At 50.0% G+C, this 17,165-nt stretch overlaps 2 non-coding genes across 2 annotated transcripts; both read right to left on the reverse strand.

Annotated features, from left to right (window-relative positions):
- Positions 1 to 7,057: 7,057 nt before the first annotated feature.
- On the reverse strand, positions 7,058 to 7,139 carry TRNAS-AGA (transfer RNA serine (anticodon AGA)). The gene has a single exon. It is a non-coding gene; the product is annotated as a tRNA-Ser (tRNA).
- A 5,351-nt stretch (positions 7,140 to 12,490) lies between these two features.
- TRNAA-AGC (transfer RNA alanine (anticodon AGC)) lies at positions 12,491 to 12,572 on the reverse strand. Its single transcript has one exon. It is a non-coding gene; the product is annotated as a tRNA-Ala (tRNA).
- Between the last annotated feature and the right edge of the window lie 4,593 nt (positions 12,573 to 17,165).

Genomic DNA, 17,165 nt, shown 5'->3' on the forward strand with positions numbered 1-17,165 from the left:
TGACTGGTTGCCTGCAGCGGAACGACTGCGCTGAATTCTTGGCTGCGAGGTTTGGTGAGTGCGGGACTTTCTTCTTCTGAGCTTTGCCAGGCTTTTGTTAGTGTCAGAAACAGAGCTGGTAATTGTGGTTGTCGTTGCTGCCGGGTTAGTTTGCGGCAAGACAATAATAGGCAGTAGAGAAAGCAGCATTCAGAGCAGCCATGGATTTGAAGTCGTTCCGCAAACCGAAATTGTTGGAGCTTGCAAGAGAGTTGGGTCTGGATGTCTCAGACAAACTCAGAAAACCAGAACTGCTAAAGGCTATTCTTGAGTTAGAGGCTGAGGATGACGAGCTGTCGGAATGCCTTGAGACCATTGAGGAGAGGTCAAAAAGACATGAGCGCGAACTTAAAGAGCAAAAAGAGAGACAGGAGCGCGAACTTAGAGAGCAGAAAGAAATAGAAGAGCGCGAACACGCTTTGGAAATGAAGCGTCTCGAGGTAGAGATGGAACGCGCTCGTAATGGAAGTCAGGCACACGGTGCAGGAGAACGAGTATTGTTCAAAATGACTCACCTGATGCGGCCGTTTAAGCTTGGAGAGGACATTGGTTTGTTCCTGGTTAACTTTGAGCGAACGTGCGAGAAGCAGGGGTTCTCTCGGGAAACGTGGCCACAGCGCTTGCTCACTTTGTTACCCGGCGAGGCGGCCGACGTAGTCGCTCGCTTGAATAGAGAGGAGGCAGAGGATTTCGACAAAGTGAAATCGAGTCTGCTAAAGAAGTACAGGCTGTCAGCGGAGGCGTTCCGTCGGAAGTTTCGGGAAAATGAGAAAGGCAGAAGTGAGTCATACACAGAGTTTGCGTACAGGCTTATGTCAAACATGCAGGAGTGGCTCAAAGAAGAGAAAGCGTTTGGTGACCACGATAAAGTTCTGCAGTGCTTCGGGCTGGAACAGTTTTATAGTCGGTTACCTGAGAACGTGCGGTACTGGGTCTTGGATAGGCCAGACGTTTGTACGGTGGCTAAAGCCGCTGAGCTAGCCGAAGAGTTTGTGACGCGTCGGGCTCGCGGAGCTAAGGACGGTCAAAAGGGTGAATTTGGCTCGAAGTTTGAGAGGCCGAAGTTCACACCCATGAGAGCAAAGGGGAACACACGTAGTGCGGATGCGAGTGAAAGCAGTGCGACCGAACCTAAGGAGACGGCGGCAGCCGAAGCCGAACGCAGAAAGCGGTTCGAGACGAGGCAAGCGCGCATTTGTTATACGTGCCAGAAGCCGGGTCACTTTTCGGCGCAGTGTCCGGAAACAAAACCAAAAGTTGTGTTTTTGTCAATATGCAGCACTGACGAGAACATGAAGCTTCTCGAGCCTTACATGCGAGACCTCCTCGTGAACGGGAAAGAGTGCCGAGTGCTTCGCGATTCCGCAGCTACAATGGATGTAGTTCACCCCTCTTACGTAGAACCCCATATGTTCACGGGCGAGTGCGCATGGATCAAGCAAGCCGTGGAAGCTCATAGCGTGTGTCTGCCCGTAGCAAAAGTGCTTATTGAAGGACCTTTCGGAGCGCTTGAGACGGAGGCGGCAGTGTCATCTATGCTGCCCCCCCAGTACCCGTACCTATTTTCGAACAGGTCCGATCTCCTCCTGCGCGAGAAGGGGCTTTTGTTTGGTGAGGCTAGCGTTCAGGCCTTAACCAGATCGAAGGTTCGGGAGCTCGCTGCAAAGGCGGTAGTTGCGGGGCCGACGTTATCGAACAATGAGAAAGGGTCAGAGGCGCAGCAAGCTGATATTCAGAGCACGCCCGAACTGAATAAAATTGAGCCTGTAGCGTTGAAGGCGCCAGATACTGGAGAGGAAATGCCCGACACGGGAAAGTTAGAAGAGCTATCTGCAGATTTGCTCATCGCGCCTACGTCAGACAGACTTAATAGGTTGCTAAAAGTCAGCCGGTCGGCTTTGATAGCCGAGCAAAAGAAGGATGGCAGCCTAGAAAACATACGCTGCAATGTCAAGGAAGGTATCGCCAAGAAAAATGCTCGTTTTCTGGAAAGAGGTGGAGTCCTGTACCGGAAGTATCTAGACCGCAGAGGAGTGGAGTTCGATCAGCTGATCGTGCCTCAATGCTATCGTCAGGATCTGTTGCGCTTGTCGCACGGGGGTTCGTGGTCCGGACACCTAGGAGTTAAGAAAACTAAGGACCGTCTCTTGCAAGAGTACTATTGGCCAGGGTGTTTTCGGGACGCAGACCATTTCGTGAGGACATGTGACACTTGTCAGCGGGTGGGCAAACCAGGGGACAAATCGAGGGCGCCGTTGAAATTGGTACCTATCATTACGGAGCCTTTTAGACGGCTCGTTATTGATACAGTGGGACCTCTGCCGGTAACAGCCACGGGGTACAGACACATTTTGACTGTGATCTGCCCAGCGACAAAGTTCCCTGAAGCAGTGCCGCTTAAAGAACTCAGCTCAGTTGAAATAGTCAATGCACTACTGTCCATATTTGCGCGAGTTGGTTTTCCTGCGGAAATCCAATCAGATCAGTGCACAGTGTTTACTAGCGCTTTGACGACAACTTTTCTCGAAAGGTGTGGGGTAAAGCTGTTACACAGCTCAGTGTACCACCCACAGTCGAATTCCGTTGAGAAGCTCCACTCCGTCATGAAGCGCGTGTTGAGAGCATTGTGTTTTGAACATCAAACTGACTGGGAGCTGTGTCTGCCTGGGGTGATGTTTGCATTAAGGACCGCGCCGCATGCGGCTACGGGGTTTTCGCCAGCTGAACTGGTGTACGGTCGCTCGCTGCGATCTCCGCTTCGCATGCTTCGAGAATCGTGGGAAGGCAGGGGCGACGACCCAGTCGTGGTGGAGTACGTGCTTAAGCTCCTCGAACGCTTAAGAAGGGCACAGGAGTTGTCAGGTGAAGCAATGGCAAAGGCCCAGCAGAGGGCCAAGGTTTATTATGATCGGACCGCCAGGGCCCGTCGTTTTGAGGTGGGCGATGAGGTCATGATATTGCGCACATCGCTAAACAACAAACTAGACGTGCAGTGGGAGGGCCCAGCACGAATTGTTCAGAAACTGTCGGACGTTAACTACGTGGTGAGTCTGCCAGGAAAGCGGAAAGCACAGCAAGTTTACCACTGTAATCTGCTCAAACCTTATAGACAAAGGGAAGCAGTGGTGTGCATGATGGTAAACGTTCCTGAAGAGCTTCCGGTCGAGCTTCCGGGACTAGGCTCAGTGACGAACAGGGAAGACACCGATCAGGTCATTAGTGACTTAGTCAGTGGAGCATCGCTGTCGCCTGAGCAGAAAACCGAACTACACCAGCTCTTACAAGAGTTTCAAGGTCTGTTCTCTGAGAGGCCTGGTAGGACTTCTGTACTTACTCATGATATAGAACTTACCTCCCCAGAGCCAGTACGATCCAAGGCGTATCGGGTGTCACCCCGCCAGAGCGATATTATGGAGGCTGAGGTAAAGAAAATGCTACAGCTCGGTGTTATTGAGGCAGGTGAGAGTGATTATACCTCCCCTTTGATTTTAGTTGAGGTACCGGGCAAGGAACCTCGTCCTTGCGTCGACTACCGCAGGCTTAATTCCATCACTAAGGATCAAATTTATCCGATCCCTAACATCGAGGAGCGCCTTGAGAAAGTTAGTAGCGCTCAGTTTATTTCCACCCTAGATCTTGTCAGGGGTTATTGGCAGGTTCCACTTACAGAAGAGGCTAGTAGGTATGCGGCGTTCATTTCACCAATGGGAACATTCCGTCCTAAAGTGTTGAGTTTTGGTTTGAAGAACGCGCCATACTGTTTTTCAAGCCTCATGGATAAAGTGTTGCGGGTACAGCAAGAATTCGCTTTACCGTATCTAGACGACGTAGCGATATTCTCCGCATCCTTTTCTGAGCATATGGCACACTTGCGGGCAGTGCTAACCCGCCTGCGCGAAGCGGGCTTGACAGTCAAGGCTCCTAAGTGCCAGTTAGCACAGGCCGAGGTTGTCTACCTCGGTCACGTGATTGGTCGGGGTCGTCGCCGCCCCTCTGAAATAAAGGTGGCCGCTCTGCGAGACTTCCCGCAACCGCGCACGAAGACCGATATTCGGTCGTTCTTAGGTGTCGCCGGCTACTATCAGAGGTACATCCCCAGGTACTCTGATATCGCGGCTCCCCTGACGGATGCTCTAAGAAAGACAGAGCCGCAAACAGTCGTCTGGGACGAGACAAAGGAAAGAGCTTTTAGCGCCCTAAAGAGTGCCCTAACAAGCCAGCCTGTGCTACGATCGCCAGACTATACAAAAGGGTTCGTTGTTCAGTGCGATGCTAGTGAGCGAGGCATGGGCGTTGTACTGTGCCAACGGGAAAATGGAGAAGTAGAACACCCCGTCCTGTATGCTAGTCGTAAGCTGACCAGTCGTGAGCAGGCGTATAGCGCCACCGAGAAAGAGTGTGCGTGTCTCGTGTGGGCCGTTCAGAAATTGTCATGCTATCTAGCCGGCTCAAGGTTTATCATTGAGACGGATCACTGCCCTCTCCAATGGCTGCAGACCATCTCTCCCAAAAATGGCCGCCTCCTGCGCTGGAGCCTCGCTTTGCAACAATATTCCTTTGAGGTGCCTTACAAAAAGGGGAGTCTCAACGGTAACGCCGATGGCTTAAGACGAAGCCCCTAACGTAGGAATCAGCCTCAAAATTGTTTGTTACTGATGTTTTTCTTCCTGAGGCAGAATTTTTAACATATTGCTTTTGTTTAGTTTTTCAAAGTGATGACATGCTTTCTAGTGCAATTTTCCAATTTGTGGACGCGTTCTAAGTGCTGCTAGACTACTGTAAGGAACTAGGCAGTGGTATAGAAGGGGAAAGAGCCTGGCAGGGCTTAGTGAGGGTTGTGCCGTGCTTGCTGACTGAGCGGTTGAGTTTCAGCGTAGTTCTAACGCTTGCCGGGAACGAGAACAAAAATGTGAACTCTCCCGAAGTCACTTTGCAGTGTCCTGTGCGAACCTGAACGAGACAACGAGGCCTTCTCTGTGCGCTGCGCTCAAGAAACGTCGAGGGACGCCCGACTTCGGTTATGAGCATCATCGAGCGACATCCCTCCGGACAGCGGATGCAGTCCCCTGACCATCGGGATCTCCTTCCCCCGGCGGGGCGGTCTGTTACGTTTCGCCTACGACGCGCGGTTTAGCCGGCGCGGCTGCAACAAAGCGGCAGACATTTTGGCCCGTTCGGCGCCGCCGCTACGCCTCCCCGCCAAGCGCGTCCAGGCATGTTCCGATGCCACGTGTCTTCATGTGCGTGTGTGAGTGTATGTGCATATTGGTGCCCACGCTTGTCGAAGCGCGGCAGCCGGGGAGAGGAGCTCCCAACAACTGTGAAGCGAGGGGGTCTGACAGGCGCCGACACGACAGTGTGAGCCACCTTCTCCTCCCCATTGTGCCCGACCGGCGCCGACACGACAGTGTGAGCCACCTTCTCCTCCCCATTGTGCCCGACCGGCGCCGACACGACAGTAGGAGCCACCTTCTCCTCCCCATTGTGCCCGAACGGCGCCGGCACGACGGCTGCGTCACCTTATCCCATTGTGCCCGACCGGCGGCGACACGACAGTATGAGCCACCTTCTCCTCCCCATTGTGCCCGAACGGCGCCGGCACGACGGCTGCGCCACCTTATCCCATTGTGCCGAGCGGCACAGTCACGTGCTCGTCTATAGAGGGGTTCCTTCTTGCCCTCAACTGCGAGAGTATAAAAGCAGCTGCCCCCGGACGCCAAAAGAAGGCTCCGATTTCTTCTGTTGAGTAACGTGCTCTCCCGTCTCTCTACTTCGGTCAACCTGACCACCAACTCTTTGCGATGTTAGAATAAACAAGTTGTTTTGTTGTTACCAGTCGACTCATGCTTTGCCGGGACCTTCGGATGCTTCCAGTTGTACCCCAGGCCGCCAGGCCAACGCTACCCTTGGGGCTTGCGACCCAGGTGCAACAACGGGCGTCAGCGCCGAGTTCCCAACAAATCGTGCCAGCGGTACGATTACAACAGTATAAATTTAGTTGCAAGACGCTCGTCTGTTTCTTAGGTTCGTTGAGGTCGGGCATGTGCCCCCGCTTCAATTTTACGCGAAGAGACGAGGAAACTAATTATTCTACAGTTGCTTCCTCTGCAAAAATTCGCACGAAGCCACACAGGCTTCCAAAAAAGTATGCACGCAGTCGACAGGATTCGAACCTGTGCGGGGAGACCCCAATAGATTTCTAGTCTATCGCCTTAAACGCTCGGCCACGACTGCAACTTGCAAAAAGGCGCTCTAAAAGGCCATTATTAGGTACAAATTCAGTTGCAAGACGCTCGTCAGTTTCTTAGGTTCGTTGAGGTCTGGCATGTGCCCCCGCTTCAACTTTTACGCGAAGAGACGTGGAAACTAATTATTCTACAGTTGCTTCCTCTGCAAAAATTCGCACGAAGCCACACAGGCTTGCAAAAAAGGTATGCACGCAGTCGACAGGATTCGAACCTGTGCGGGGAGACCCTATAGATTTCTAGTCTATCACCTTAACCGCTCGGCCACGGCTGCAACTTGCACGAAGGCGCTCTAAAAGGCCATTATTAGGTATAAATTCAGTTGCAAGACTCTCGTCTGTTGCTTAGGTTCGTTGAGGTCGGGCATGTGCCCCCGCTTCAACTTTTACGCGAAGAGACGTGGAAACTAATTATTCTACAGTTGCTTCCTCTGCAAAAATTCGCACGAAGCCACACAGGCTTGCAAAAAAGGTATGCACGCAGTCGACAGGATTCGAACCTGTGCGGGGAGACCCCAATAGATTTCTAGTCTGTCGCCTTAACCGCTCGGCCACGACTGCAACTTGCAAATAGGCGCTCTAAAAGGTCATTATTAGGTATTAATTCAGTTGCAAGACGCTCGTCTCTTTCTTCGGTTCGTTGAGGTCGGGCATGTGCCCCCGCTTCAATTTTACGCGAAGAGACGTGGAAAGCGTGGAAACTAATTATTCTACAGTTGCTTCCTCTACAAAAAATTCGCACGAAGCCACACAGGCTTGCAAAAAAGGAATGCACGCAGTCGACAGGATTCGAACCTGTGCGGGGAGACCTCAATAGATTTCTAGTCTATCGCCTTAACCGCTCGGCCACGACTGCAACTTGCAAATGGGTGCTCTAAAAGGTCATTATTAGGTATTAATTCAGTTGCAAGACTCTCGTCTGTTTCTTAGGTTGGTTGAGGTCGGGCACGTGTCCGCGCTTCAATTTTACGTGAAGAGACGTGGAAAGCGTGGAAACTAATTATTCTACAGTTGCTTCCTCTGCAAAAATGTGCATGAAGATACAGAGGCTTGAAAAAAAAACTTCTCATCCGTTAAGAAAAATTAATAAGTAAAAGCCACATGCTATATGTGAGCTGGCGTTGTTTAAAATTCTTTAAGATTAGCCAGGGCTTCTATCCTGGCCACCCAAGGCGGAGGACACACATGTGTAGCAAGCACATCAAGAAAACGTGTTACTTGTTCTCGAAGGAAAACACTGGCTGGTCTTGCATCGGGATTGCAATAGAAGCCAGCCATGCGGGCTCGCCGTATACAGTAGAGGCCAGTTAACATTATCTGATCGAAAGGTGTTCCGTCCTCATCTTCTATCGGTAGATACCTTATGCCATGTGGATCAAGAGGAAATTCTTTATTGTTCGCTGTAGAACATCCCAAAAGAAAACTCCCGCCCAACAGTGCAAGAAAACATGGTCTATTGTTTCTGGTTGTTTGCATATCAAGCAATGTGAGCCCCATGGCATGTAAAATCCCCTTTCTTCTAAAAACGTTGCAACTGATAGTGTTCCTGTGTGTAGTTTGAAAAAGAAAGTTTTCATACCAGGTGGTACCTGCATTTTTTTTTACACGTTTGAAAACATTCTGGGCTGGGCCTCGACTTTATATAGTTCGGTACCGAGGTGGGGGAAAAAGGCTGTCCAATAGATCATTGCTCAGCGTTTTTCTTGTGACCGTAAACAAATATTCTTAGCAAAACCGTACAGCAAAGAAACGAACACTCAGCACAATTTCTTTATAGAAACCGAACACTGCCCCCGGTACACTTTGAGAGCTTATAATAAACTCTGGTAACGAATGCGCAAGTCTAACCTTGCAAACCGATTGAAGAAATGGATCACCATTGTTCCTGAAGAAAAAGAACCGTCTGACTAATTGCCTCACAAAGAGGTGGGCCAGCCCTATCCCTCCATCTTTCACCCGCCTGAACAGATTGTTGCGGCTTCATCTCTCCCATCCAGAACCCCACACAAACATGGCAAAAACTCTGTGCAATTTCTGTACATTGGCTCTGTTACAAAAAATGAATTGCATAGCGTACCATAGCTTAGCTACGAAAAACAAGTTGCACACAGTAGCCTTTGCAAATACTGAAAGGTGTTTTGCTTTCCACGCCTCAGCCTTCTCTTTAACCCTTTTAAGCTCGCACTGCCAGTATTCGTCACTCTGTTTATAAGCTTCAAGTGGTACACCCAGGTATTTTGCTGGCGTTGTCGACCACGTGACATTCCCAAAGATAGCGGGGGTCTTAGGCCACTCACTCCCCATGCCAAATACCGTGGCACTTGCTCCAGTTTACTCTACTTCCAGTGATTTCGCCAAATTTTTTAACAACATTTATCGTTTGAAAAACGCTCTCCTTGTCATTGCAACACACGGCTACGCCATCAGCATAGGCCAGAAGTTAAACTTCTGATGCTTGCATTGTAAACCCATGAATACATTTGTTCTCAATCATTGCCAAACACAGAGTCTCTAAATAAATGCAGAACAGGAGTGGGCTGGCTGGGCAGCCCTGACGCACGGAACGTTGAATGCTGATGGGGGCCCCCAGTGAGTTGTTAATTATAAGCTTAGTAGTTCCGTTCCGGTACGCCCTGGCCACCCCGTCAGTAATTATGGACCCGACATTTATATGCTTTAGAATGGCAATTAAAATAACATGAGCAACACAGTCAAAAGCTTTCTCCAAATCAAGTCGGAGAATAGCAATTCGCGACCTTAAGGCGTCACAATATTCTAGAATTGATCTCATTATGTGTATGTTTGTGCTAATAGTACGCCCCTTGATGCCGCATGTTTGGTGACTACCTACTATGGTTTCCATTACTGATTGCAACCTGCCAGCGATGATCTTCATGAATACTGTGTAATCATTGTTGGTAAGGGATATTGGTCTGTACGACGTTACATGTTTTAGTTTCGTAGGCTCGTCGGTCTTAGGGATGAGCACGGTGTGCGCTTCCCCGAAAGAATATGGCAATGAATTTACTTCATACGCTTCGTTAAAGACGTCAGCGAGAAGAGGCGACAAGTCTGATTTAAATTGTTTATAAAAAGCGGTGCAAAGGCCATCGGGACCCGGCGATTTTCCAGTTTTCAAATCATCAATTGCCTTTTCCTCTTCACGTGCTGATATCGGTGCCTCTAGTCTGTTCTTCGTGTCGTCGCTGAGTTGTGTCATGCGTCCCAAAAACGTGGCTTTAAAGGCATCTACTTCAACAGGACTCGATGCAAAAAGCTGTTGAAAGTGCTGGAAAAACACTTGTGCTATGTCCTCACAGTCGGTTATTTCGTGATTATCTACTTCAAGTACGTCTATGTGGTTACGCCGTGCGTGCCTCTTTTCAAGACCGAGCGCACGTTTAGTTGGAGCCCCATCTGCTGTCAATGCCTCAGCCCTTGCGCGTATAATCGCTCCCCGATATCGCTCTTCATCGCATGGCTCCAATTTTGATTTGATGCTACGCAAATCGTCTTTGTATGCGCCCGGTTGGCTGCACTCTAAGGCCGTTAACTTTTCCAACACCACCCTTAATATTTGGGTTTTTACGTGCCAAAACCACTTTCTGATTATGAGGCACGCCGTAGTGGAGGACTCCGGAAATTTTGACCACCTGGGGTTCTTTAACGTGCACCTAAATCTAAGCACACGGGTGTACACCACCCTTAGTTCTTTCTCTTTAACTCTTTCTTCGTACTTTATTTTACAGGAGCGATCGATGGCGGCTAGTTTAATTCGCTGTTTAAAATTTTCCCACCTTTCGGTGACTCCCAACACGTTGTTATTTCCCACTTCTTTCAAATATTCCTGTACTTTGCTTAGAAAAAGCTCGGCAGTTAACAATTTGGAATTCATTTTCCACATCTCCCACGTGAAAGTGTGGTGCTTTGCTTTGCGTCCAACATACATCTTGACCAAACAGTGATCAGTGAATGAAAGAGGCGTGACACTGTAGCTGTTACACAGGGGTATTACGTCTAGTGACACGTACATTCTGTCTAGACGAGCGTGACTGTTGCCCTGGAAGTGTGTGTAATGAACGTCGCGTGTTCCAACCAGACAGTCAGCCACGTCGTCTAGGTCGAACTCGGCTAATAATTCAGTAAGGACATGACAGCTTTTGTCATTTGTTCTTCGGCCTGTTCTGTCCCGATCTCGGAGTACACAATTAAAATCCCCCAGAATTATCACTTTTCTGTTCATGCCAATGTGCGTCCTCAAGGATGAAAAAAGCTGAGTGCGCTCTTCACAAACATTGGGTGCATATACACACAAAACACGCCACGAATCATTACCAACATTAAAGTCAACGTACACTAACCTGCCTGAAGGGCATGAAAAATAATTTTGGATAGATAAGCCGGGAAGTTTCCTAATAAATAAAATAACACCCGCCGACGCACCTTTAGCATTGCTCACTACCGCGTAGTACAAAGACGTAAACCTTAGCACCATGCCCCGGGTCTCCTCCTCCCCTTCAACCTTTGTCTCCTGCACGGCCAGAACGTCGAGGTCTTGGTCCACCATCATCCGGTACACTTGGCTTTGTTTACGCTTGGCGGCCAGACCTCTCACGTTTAGCGTGCCTAAGCTAAGCTTTGGGTTGGTTGCCATTGCTAATACGGGAAAGTGAGAGAGGCCCGGAGCACGGTGCTCACCACAACGTCTAGCCAGCTGCTAGACGCCTCCGGGACCGTCCGGTGGTCTGGTGTGGTCCGCAGACGGTTGTGGCTTGTCGCCGGCCTTCCTATCCCGGTGAATGTTTGGAGAGGGCTTGAAGCTGCTCCTTCTCGTCAAAGTTGTCTTTGCAGGTGGCCCGTCGGCATGGTTCTTTGCAGCTGTTTTCCCGTCGGTAGCGTGTAGTGGCGTCTTAAAGGTAGCGTTGTCGCTCCTATCCATAGGGTCGCTGGTTGGGGGCGGATTCCCACCTTCTGTCTCGCATGCGGCTTCATCAACTACAAGGCAGTTTTCCTTGCTTTTCGCCCGCTCTCCTGTAAGACCCGTTGTCATCTTTTCGAGGGTAACAAATACATCTTTTGCATCTTTCGCTGCCTTCGATGTCGCCTCAGCATTGCTGGCACTCTCCTTGTCACCAGCCCCCTTAGCAGCGTCCTCGGCTTCAGCAGCGTCCATCGTCATCTGCGCGACGACCTCGTTCGCTGGTGGCCCAACAGCTGCCGCGTACGTGCACACACACTGATCTTCGGTGTGTCCGAAGCTGCGACATCGAGCTCAACGCGGCACTTTGCACTGGAGACAGACGTGTCCGACACCCTTGCATCGTAGGCACTGCATCGGCCGTTCAGGCGCTACGACAAGGGCCACTTCACCGGCAACTCAGATTTGGTGTGGGTTGTCATCTACTTTCATCCCGCTCTTCAACTTCAGCAGAACTGTCCTAGACGTTGAGTCCTTGTCGCCTACTCCTCTGAGCCGCCATCGTTCTCTCGTCACTTCCATGACCTTGCCAAAGGCCGCCAGCGCTGCCTTTATATCTTCGTCAGCCACCCAATACAACAGCCAATGAAGGCGGAGGCGTACCTGTTGGTCTTGAGGGTCGACGATTACGCAGCGACGCCCCTTCACGTTGACCTCTTTCAACGCCAGCATCCTTTTCGTTGCCTCGTCACTCGAGAAGGTGACTGCCCATACATGGCTGATCTGGTAGGCTCCTAGGGCCAGGACCTCCGGCAGCAATCCAGTTGGCGCGAGCACACCTCGAAAGTCTTCGACCCTATAGGGCCTCGCTCGCACGTCGCGATGCAAATACACGGTGTTTTTCACGAGAGATCCCTTGGGCAGTGGTGGCAAAATAAACTGGTAGCTCGCTACTTCATTATCGTCCATAAGCCTGTAACCGCGGCCGGTGGCCGCAATAACCGCTCCTTCAGAGCCTATGATTCACACGTCCGTACAGCTCGGCTGCCGGAAGTAGAAATCTCGGCCACGACTGCAACTGGCAACAAGGTGCACTAAATGGCCATTACTCGGTACAAATTCAGTTGCAAGACACTCGTCCGTTTCTTAGGTTTCTTGAGGTCGGGCATCCGCCGCCCTTCAATTTTACGCGAAGAGACGTGGAGAGTGTGGTAACTAATTATTCTACAGTTGCTTCCTCTGCACAAATGCGCATGAAGATACACAGGCTTGAAAAAAAAAGTTATGCACGCAGTCGATAGGATTCGAACCTGTGCGGGGAGACCCCAATAGATTGCTAGTCTATCGCCTTAACCACTCGGCCACGCCTGCTTTTGTTTTTTCACTTTCTTTATTGCCAGTCCTCGACATGTCACCACAACACACATTCCTTAAATGATATACACAAAAACGAAAGAAAAAAATAATGAATACAAAAACCGAACAAGAAACAGTAATGTACACATTCGTTGCCGTCCGTTACTGTGGCACGACATTGTCGTATTAAAATTCCTTGAGCGCTGTCAGGGATTCAACCCTCGACAGCCACTCAGGAGCAGGCTGTTGCAACTTCTGCACTTCTGCATATCGCTGCATACATTCTCGGAAGTATACATGCGCTGGTCGGCCATCCGGGTCACAATGGTAGCACGCCATTTATGCGCGCCATAAACAATGGATGCCCGTAAGCATAATAAGGTCGTACGGGAATCCTTCGTCATCATTTACTGCCAGGAACCTCATTCCATGTGGATCTATCGGTAACTCCTTTTTTAATGTCCTTTGCAACACGTCCCAGAAAACCCCCCCCCCCCAACAGTGGATTAAGACATGATCTATGCTTTCCGGTTTTTTTTACAGATAAGGCAGCGGGTTCCCTATGGCATGTAGAACCCACGTTGTTCCAGTAAGTTTTGAACAGGTAAGGTACCGGTATGTAATTTAAAGAAGAAAGATTTCGTGGCTGGTTGAACTGGCATCTTCTTCACCCTTTTAAATACGTCTAGGCCTGGGCCTCCACTGTACACAGCTCTGTACATGGGTACAAGCAAAACACTATCACACAAATCACGATATAACTTTTTCAGTTTTGCACTCCACAAATATTCACTTGAAAAACGAACATGCAAAAAAGAAACACTATCAACTATTTCCCGAAAGAAACCACGGACAGATCTTGGCATTATTTCAGTACCCACTACAAATTCGGGAAGTGCTCTTGACAGCCTGATATGAATCACGGTGCGCAGAAATTGTCATTTGTGTCTCGAAAAAAGAAGAACCTGATCAACCAGTTGACGCAAGAAGAGGTGCGCCAACCCCGGACCACCATCCTTTACACGCCGGAAGAGATTATCTCGTCTGCATCGCTCCCAGCTCGATGCCCACACGAATACAGCGAACACGCGGTGCAGTTCCTACACATTAATCCGTGAGCACTGTAGGACCTGCACTACCTACCAGATCTTCGTCACGAGAAACATGTTGCACGCTGTAGCTCTCGCGAACATTGACAAGTGACAGGCGTTCCATCGGTCGGCTTTTTCATTTAGTTCTTTTGTCCGCTCCTTCCAGTACTCGCTACTGTCCTTGTAGGCATCAAGGGGTGCGCCAAGGTACTTAACTGGTGTCGTAACCCAGTTTACGTTCGAAAAGTGGTCTGGTGTAGACGCCCATCTTCCATGCCAAAACCCCAAATATTTCTGCCAGTTAACGTAGCTGTAAGTGACGTCACCAAATTTTTTGACGATATTAACAGTATTCAATACACTTTGTTTGTCTTTACAGCACACAGCCACATAGTCAGCGTATGCCAGTCGCCTAACTTCTGGTGATTGAAGACAAAACCCCTTAATACATTCATTTTCGATGATGGCTTGACATAGCGTTTATATGTAAACACAAAACAGGAGTGGACTGAGTGGACAACCCTGGCGAACGGAGCGCTTCACGTTAATGGGGGCCCCCTACGTCTGATTAATTATAAGTCAGGTATAGCAGCTCCGGTACGCCATGGTCACCCCCTCAGTGATTATGTGGCCAAAATTAACGTATTCAAGGATGGTGAGCAATATCTCGTGAGAAATGCCATCAAACGCTTTCTCCAAGTCAAGCTGGAGGATCGCTACTGCATCACACAGGGCGTCACAACACTCCAACACACACTTCATCTTATGGATGCTAGTGAAAATGGTTCTACCGCGAATGCTACACGTCGGGTGTGGGCCGACTACTTCCTCAATAACTGACTGCACCCGCCGTGCCAGCACATTCAGCAATATTTTGTAGTCGCAGTTAGTAAGCGCTATGAGTCTGTAGGAGGAAAGTTGTTTGAGCTTTTTGGTCTCTAAAGTTTTTGGTATTAGTACTGTATGGGACTGGCCAAAGGATGGTGGAAATATTTTCAGTTCGTAGGCTTCATTGAAAACTGCGGTTAATATAGGAGCTGGGTGGCCTTTAAACGAGTTGTACCTAGCGGCACCAGGACCGTCTGGACCTGGTGACTTCCCAGGGTTCAGGTCGTCGATGGCCTTCACCACTTCATGTTCTGTGATTGGCCCTTGTAACGCTTCTTTAACTTCATTCGAAAGCTGTGGCATTCGCTGCAAAAATAGATGCTTGAAACCATGCGTGTTGACATGCTTGAATGCAAAAAAGCTTTTGGTAATGCTCAAAGAACGCACGCCATATGTTATTGTTATCGGTTAATACCACCCCTTCATATTCAATGGCCTCAATTTGCTTACGTCTGGAATGTTTTTTTTTTTTGTAGCCCCAGTGCTCTTTTCGTTGGCGTTTCCCCGCATGATAGCCTTTCCGCTCTCGCGAGCACTAGCGCACTTCGGAAGCGCTCTTCGTCGAACACCTCGAGCTTCTTCTTAACGGTGCGCATATCTTGTTGATAGGCGCCAGGTTGCATGCATTGAAGCTTCAAAAAATTTTCCAGCAATGTTGTTAAATCCTTTTCTCTGGCCTTTTCTTCATATCGCAGTACGCTACTTCTTTCGATTGCCTTCAGTTTAATGCTTTGCTTCAGCAACTCCTATTCCTCACCAAATTTCATAGAACTGTCAGTTCCAAAAGAATTCAGAGCAGCCACTACCTTTTCGTTAAAAGTTTCATCCCGTAACAACTCTGCATTCAATTGCCATAGTTCCCACACGAACTTGTTTCGTTCTTTCTTGCTGCCCACCTTGCATTTTACCAGGCAGTGGTCAGAATATGATATGGCCGTAATTGTATAGAACTGGCATTTTTCAACTAAATCATGTGAAAAATGCATAGGGTCTAAGCGTGCGGGACTTGTGCCCTGAAAGTGAGTGTACCTTACGTCTCCGTGAGCGCGAAAACACTCAGCGATATCTTCTCATTCGAACTCAAGTGTAATCTGCGCCAGGATATCGCTACTTTTGTCACAAACCACGCGTTACGCGTAGACCTATCAGCGTTCAATACGCCGTTGAAGTCGCCTACACAGGCTATCATTTTTTGCACATGGAAATGATGCTTGAAACTCAAAAAGAAATTTGCCCTCTCTAGCACAGTATTAGGCGCATAAATGTAAAACACGCGCCATTGGACATTACAATAGCTGAAGTCACAAAAGAGAAGTCGACCAGAAATGCACGAGAAGTAACCATCTATGACAAGACCAGGGAGCTTCCTCACGAACAGCACACACCCTGCCGAAATCCCTAAGGCGTGGCTCACTACCGTATAGTATTTATACGTGAACCTTTGCACCATGCTGCGGGTCTCCTCCTCGCCGTTTACCTTGGTTTCTTGCACTGCTGAAATGTCGAGGTCGTGGTCCACTAGCAGTCTATACACCTGACTCTGTTTCCTTTTGGCAGCCAGACCTCGAACGTTTAGCGTGCCGAGGCTAAGCGACGGGTTGGTAGCCATTATTAATGAGAACCGGAGGGGAGAAGGCCCGGAGCATGGTGCTCACCTTAACGTCTAGCTGACCACTAGACGCCTCCGTGGCCATCCGGTGGCCGGCGCCCGAGTTCGTCTTTGGTCGGTTTCGGGTAAGCCTACGGTCAGCCTCCAGGTTCGGTTTAGGCTTGAGGGTAGAGCGTCTTCCCGGTAGCGTCTTAGCGGGCGGTGCCTCGGAGTCACCGCCGGCCTTTCCGTCGACTTTCACCTCCTGCAGCAAGGACCGGTGCCGAGACGCATTCGACGCGGGCGCCAGTTGGGGACGCGTTGTCTTCCTTTGCCTGAGTAGCATCCGTAGCTGGCTGGCAGCCCAAATTTCCTTGCGGGGCCGTCCTCACACTCTCGAGTGTAGCTGCTGGCTCCTAGGGGGAGGTACATTGTTCCACCCTCCTTCGGTCGACGTGGTCGTCCCGCTCGTTTCAGCCACCACGTTGCTGTTTCCAGCTCCCTTGGCCACGTCCATCACGTCCACGTCACGTCCATCACGTCCTCGGTCACGTCCATCATATGTTCCGAGTTTGACGGAACGCTCTGCGCCAAGCCCGCGGCTACTGCGTAAGAACGTACACAGTCCGCGTAGTTGTGTCCGAAAAGCCTGCACCGGGAGCAACGGGGAACCTTACATTCTCGACGAACGTGACCAGAGCCCCGGCAGCGCAGGCACTGCATGGGGCGACCTGGGACTACCACCAGCGCAAGCTCGCCGGCGACGCGGAACTGGTGGGGCAGGTCGTCAACTTTCATCCCAGTCTTGAGCTGCAGCAGCACTGCTCGGGTGGTAGAGCCCTTGTCGCAAACGCCATCCACTCGCCAGCGCTCCCGGGTCACTTCAGTCACTTTGCCAATGGAGGCAAGCGCGGTCTTGACATCTTCGTCATCCACCCCATGCAGAAGCCAGTGGATACGAAGCTTCACTTGTTGTTCCTTGGGGTCGATCACCAGGCAGCGACGCCCCTTCACCTGCAGCTCCTTGAGTGCCGCCAGCTT

This window comes from Dermacentor variabilis, chromosome 1 (assembly GCF_050947875.1).
Source record: "Dermacentor variabilis isolate Ectoservices chromosome 1, ASM5094787v1, whole genome shotgun sequence".
In the NCBI taxonomy this organism is placed as follows: Eukaryota; Metazoa; Arthropoda; class Arachnida; order Ixodida; family Ixodidae; genus Dermacentor; species Dermacentor variabilis.